Consider the following 5,905-nt stretch of genomic DNA (forward strand, 5'->3'; position numbering starts at 1 on the left):
GTGGGTATAAGGACACATATGTAATATCTTAATCAATAAAAAAATATAAAAAAAATCAATAAAATATATATTTTTTTAAAAGGTGCAGGGTGGTGACATATTTGGAAATTCATAGATGTATAGACTCCCCTTCCCCACACAGAGGATGATGAGTGACCAGTGGGGGCCTAGCAAAGGGGATTTCAGCAAATTAAGCATTCAGGCCAGACAGAAATGGTCTGAAACTCTTCTCCCCTATCCAGAGACACCAGATCAGCACCAGCAAGACAGACCCTGCCCCAACAAGCCCCAACAAGCCCCAACAAGCTGTGGACCCGGAAACCCCTCCATCTCCCACAGATAGAGTAACCCATTACATCAAGCAACTGCACAGGAAGCTTTCATCATCCAAGTGGGCCCAAGTCTCTCTTCCCTCACCTAGAAGCCCCAGGTGGCTCAGCCTGTAGAAGCTAATTTCACCCCCTCACAGCAGCACCAGTAGAAACCAGTGAGAGCTTTTTAAGATAACTGGCTATTTATGGGGAGACAAATTGGTTGGGAGACAAGCCTAGAAGCAGGGTGTCCTATTAGAACACCATCATAGTAACCCAGGTGCACAATGATAGTAGCCAGAAATAAGTTAGTAGTTATGGAGATGCAGAAAAGTATACGCATCTGTGATATGTTGGGAAATAGCACGAACAGGACTTGTTAATGGAGGCGAGGGGGAGAGAGAGAATCAGGAGCTCACCTAGGCTTTTGACTCGAATCGCTATAAGGAGGAGAAGGCCTTATTTTAAGTTAAGGAAGACCAGAAGAAAAGAAGGTTTAAGGAAGAAATCAAAACATATTAGATTGGAGATATCCATTAGAAATTAAACCAGCATATTAAGCAGCTAATAGAAAAAATAAGTATGGAGCTCAGATAAGAGGAACAGAATAGAGATACAGATAGTGTAGAAATGGCAGTCACCAACAGGAACTTGATAAGATCACCTAGAAGGAGAGGATTTATAGAGAAAAAGAGAAACAGAACTTGAACCAGGGCAATAAATCATAGAAATTGGGAAGAGAAATATAGCAAAGGAGCCTAAGAAGGAAGAGCCACTGATGTAGGAATGTGAGATCTTAGAAGATGAGTGGAGAGAGTATTATATCAAACCTGCTGAGAGGTAAAATCAGATGAAAATGGAAAAGCAGCAACAGGATTTGGCATCAGAGAACTCACTGGTGAACTTGACAAGGGTAGCCTCAGTGGAGATGAGGGGGTGGTGTAAGGAAATAATAAGAAGTAGAAACATTAATTTATGCTTTGGTTTAAAGACAAACAGGATGACCGGATAATTGTTGCAGGGAGTGTGGAGATTTGGTGTTTGTTTATTTTTTAGGATCTGGGGTACTACAACATATTTGGTTGCTAATAAGAAAGGTAAAGCAGAATAAATTGATGATTCAGAAAATAGAGCGGAGAGAATTGCAGGAGTAATATCTGAAAAAGTAAGAAGGCTGGTATCTGGAACCCATGTGGAGAAGTTTGCCCTGTGTGTAGAGCAAGGTGTTTAATTCTAAAAAAATACTGGTACAGAGTGGAGGGGACATTTGGCGCTGGGAGGATGAAGACCTATCTGGTAGCTTCTAGAAAAATGCAAACACACCAATGTGCTCCTGCCTCAGATATTCCTACTTTCTGTTCACTTTTCTTGAGATGTTCTTTGAATAGGTATGTATTGCTTGTGTTGTAGAAATAAAAGGCCTCCAGACTCGCTCAAATTAAAACTTTACTGTTTACTGCTGATTTTCTGCATGCAAGAACCTGCAGCCTACAGATGGAGAGCTCCACATTTTCTTCACCTTTTAGTACCTTAAAGTTACAAACATGTCACAAAATGTGGAACAAATAAGCAGAACTAGTTTAGCAACTTGAACAAGCTCTCAGGGGTTTCTGTGAGAACTGCCTTCCTCTGTGGTTAGGGGCCCTTTATTCCAATAACTTGATTTTTTGTCTCTTTCCTGAAAAATGGTTACCTTGTGACAGAGAGGAATTTTGGGCAGAGGTATCTTGTGGTGCTGAGAGTGATGTGAGGCAGTAGATTCTCCTAGCAGTGGAGTGGTGAATAGAGTCTTTAACTTTCCCTCCCTCATCTCCTTTATGTCTCTACGAAAATGCCATTTTTATCATAGGCCTTCCCTGAATATCATTTCTAAAATAACAAACCCACTCTCTATGCCCCATACCTAATTTTAGTTTTTAGTATTTTCTTTTTCTTAGGACTAATTATCACCTAAAAATGATTATTTGCCTTTGATCTGCATTTCACCACTACAATGTATGCTCCATAAGAGAAGATATTTTTTGTTTACCATATTGTTTCCCCTCCCCCAGCACTTTGAGCTGTGCCTAGAACATAGTGCTTAATGCATATCTCTTGAATATATAAATGAAGGAATCTCCTCTAAGCCTCAGTTTTCTTTCATGAAATGGGGTTATTAATATGAGTTCTTTTAAGAACTGAAGAAAATACAAAATCAGAGCGAGATACTGCCACACACTTACTAAAAGGGTCAACATTTTAAAAGACTAGTCATATGCACTATATTAGCAAGGACATGGAAGAATTGGAACCCGCATACACTGCTGGTAGGAATACAAAAGAAATGATCATTTTAGATGACGATTTCGTGTTTCTTAAAGTTATACATTCACCTACACTCTGACTCAGGTATTGTACTTCGAGGTATTAGCATGAGAAAGAAACATGTCAATATGAACTGTGTCCAATTTTAGCAATGGCCAAAATTGGAAACAATTAAAATATCCACAAGCATGTGAATAGCGGTATATCGATGTAACATGCGTCTGAACAATATAAAAAATGTCCCTGATATTTCATGATGTTGAGCATAGCTAGTATACAAGAAATATGGGGAAATGGTGAGCATGTTAAACAGTATGAAATAAATCAACAATCCAAATCTAAATTGTGGCAAATTCTAATGGACAAATGGCTTAGCATCTTCATCAGGGGAGCAATAATAATTAAAAACTGATAGTGATACATATCGTTTACAAGATTCCAAGTTACACCTAATAATTGCCTAAGGATAAATTTTGCATCCAGATATCAATCTGCATTGAATAGTGAACACAACTGAGAAAATCTAACACTTATAACAATTTAGCATTATTTTAAATATTTTGATTTTATGTTCCAAAGTAATTAGAGTTATGTAAGATCATTTACATTTTAAAAACACATTCTGAAGGGGTTATGTGTGAAATGACATGGTGTCTGAGATTATAAGCAAGCCACTAAATGCATGGAGGTAGATGAAACAAGAATGGTATAAAATGGTAAATAATAACAGAATAATGACTTCTTTTTAAAAAATATATATTTTTATTGATTTCAGAGAGAGAGAGAGATAAAAAACATCAATAATGAGAGCGAATCATCCCCAGGCCTGGTCAGAGGCAACAAATAGATGTGTTTCTCTCACATCGATATTTCTCTCTTTCTCTCTCTTGCTCTCTCTCTAAAAATCAATGAAAAATATCCTCGGGTGAGGATTAAAAATATGTTGGACCCTGACCAGAGTACACTGGATGTTTAAGGCCCATGTGCCATATTCGTGTGCAAAGGCAATGACACAGCGGTTTTACTGTACCCACTGCACAGGCGTACTTTTCTATAACCCAAATATTGATGTCACTATTTGGCTGGAAGCCACTTTTGTTTAAGTTAGTATAAATATGTGTTGCTGACCAGCCAGTGCGTGGTTGCTTTGTCTGATGGCCCCTGTGTTAGCAATAGCTACTTGGTTTGCAAGAAAGTCTCTCCTATATGTCTGCGGCTAATCATGTCTTCATCCACTGCCCAGTGTCCAAAGAGGTCAAGTTCCTGGCAGGGGTACTTGGACCCCAATATATATATGAAACCTCAAAGTAGTTATCATTATTGTTCCAGAGGGATTTAATATATACCTACAAATACAACTATCCTTGGGAGAATCAATAAGGCAATAAAGATTTTCCCTGGAGGAAGGACCTGTCTAAGCAGGGGCTGATGAGACAGAAGTTGCCACCCCTGGGCTGAGAATCTGCTCTCACCCAGCAGAGGCCTTGAAAGCAGAGCAAGTCAAGCAAACCCACCCACAAGGATTTACTGCACACCTCCCATGGTACAGTAGCATGAGGGCTACCACCAGAGGCCTTACATAGAACAGAAGCTAGAGATGTTGCTTGTTGGTGGACTAGTTTTTCCATTGGATTCTCTATTTAAGAAGGGGAACTATTTGAGAAAAAATGACAATGGTTGGACCTCAGACAAAGTACTTACTTGAATTGTGTTTATCATTTTGGCACTTCCAACAGGTGCTGGAAATGTGATTCCACTCCAGCTGGAGCCTTGCCTGTCTGTTTATCTCTGTAACCCAGGGCCAAGCACAGTGCCTGGCACATGGCAGGCCTTCAATAAATGCCTCTTGAGTGGAAAAAAATATTTTTCCTCAACTCCCACAATGGACACTATCTGGGATCACTAATTGTTTTATCCACATTAGCTTTTTAACCCCAGAACATCATGTCTAGTTCCGGATTTAAAGGATGGAATTTAAATTCTTAATATCATCCATATACAAGTGCCACCAGGGCATTAACATAAAAGAGATTAAATAGAATCTCTTCCTCTGGGTCACTATCTATCACACTGGAGAAAGCCCAGTCCATCAGCGGAGCATTCCTAAGGCACAGTCATTTTTAGGCACTCAACTGATTCTGATGGTTGAAGTAATGAATGGTGATGCATCCTTTCTTTGAGTTAATTTAAGTCAGCACTTCACTTCCACACTCTCTTAGTAGATTTGTGGTTGGTTGTATAGGAGTAAAACATATTTTTGCACACCCTTAAATAATGCAAGACAGGAGAAATCAGAGAGATTTGGAGCATGTAGCAAGTCACTCCCTGACTATTCCTGGACTAAAAAATAAATACATAAATAAATAAAAAAGATTCAAGCCTAGCCAAGTTTTTTTTGTTTTGTTTTGTTTTTTTGTTTGTTTGTTTTTCTTCATCTCTTCTAGGTGACCATATTCTAATCTAGGCCAAGCATGTCAAACTCGTGGCCCACAATGAATATTTTTATGGCCCAGCCAATATAATGGTATATAAGAAATGTTTTAATAAAAATTTTGTAACTTAATTTTTACAATATCCTGTTATACATAATTATTAATAATGAACTACAACGTTTGCTAATTACTAATTACTATAATCGTGTTGCATTCATTTCCCTAACGCACCTTACATGCAGGTGCGCCATTTCCCTCCACTAATACTAGCAGCAGCAGCTGATTGCCACGTCATTAGTCTTATACTGATTTATTTGGTGTGTGTGCAACAGGAAATACTTCACTTTCAGAGAACAAGAAACATAGGTTTATTTGCATTACGCTTATTAATTTGTGCAGTTATTCAGTGTCTGGTAAGTTAAATCAAGAAAAATTAATTTTATTAAAATGTTCTATTATTTTATGTTAACGATTACTTATTTATTTCAGCCCTTTGTATTCAGCATGTCTCTATCGAAATAAACCTATGTTTCTATGAAAATTGAAGCTTTTGTTTTTTTTGCAGCCCACATAAACTTAAACCTTGTTTATTTGGCCCATGTTAGCCTTTGAGTTTGACATGCTTGCTCTAGGCCAAGTAGTTGTCAAACTAATTATACTACAAAACTAAGGAGTTTGCTAAAAAGGCAAAATCAGGTGTCAGTTCCATACTTAGTTAAATTTGAGACTAACTTAATTTTTTACCAAATTCTCCAGAAGATACTGATAAGTTAGGATTGAGAAATATGAAACTGTTAGTGATGTGTCTTTCTAGAATATTTTCCATCTCTGTATGTTGAAATCCAGCTCATACTTTAA

The sequence above is a fragment of the Myotis brandtii genome, unplaced genomic scaffold, assembly GCF_000412655.1.
Source record: "Myotis brandtii unplaced genomic scaffold, ASM41265v1 scaffold126, whole genome shotgun sequence".
Classification (NCBI taxonomy): Eukaryota; Metazoa; Chordata; class Mammalia; order Chiroptera; family Vespertilionidae; genus Myotis; species Myotis brandtii.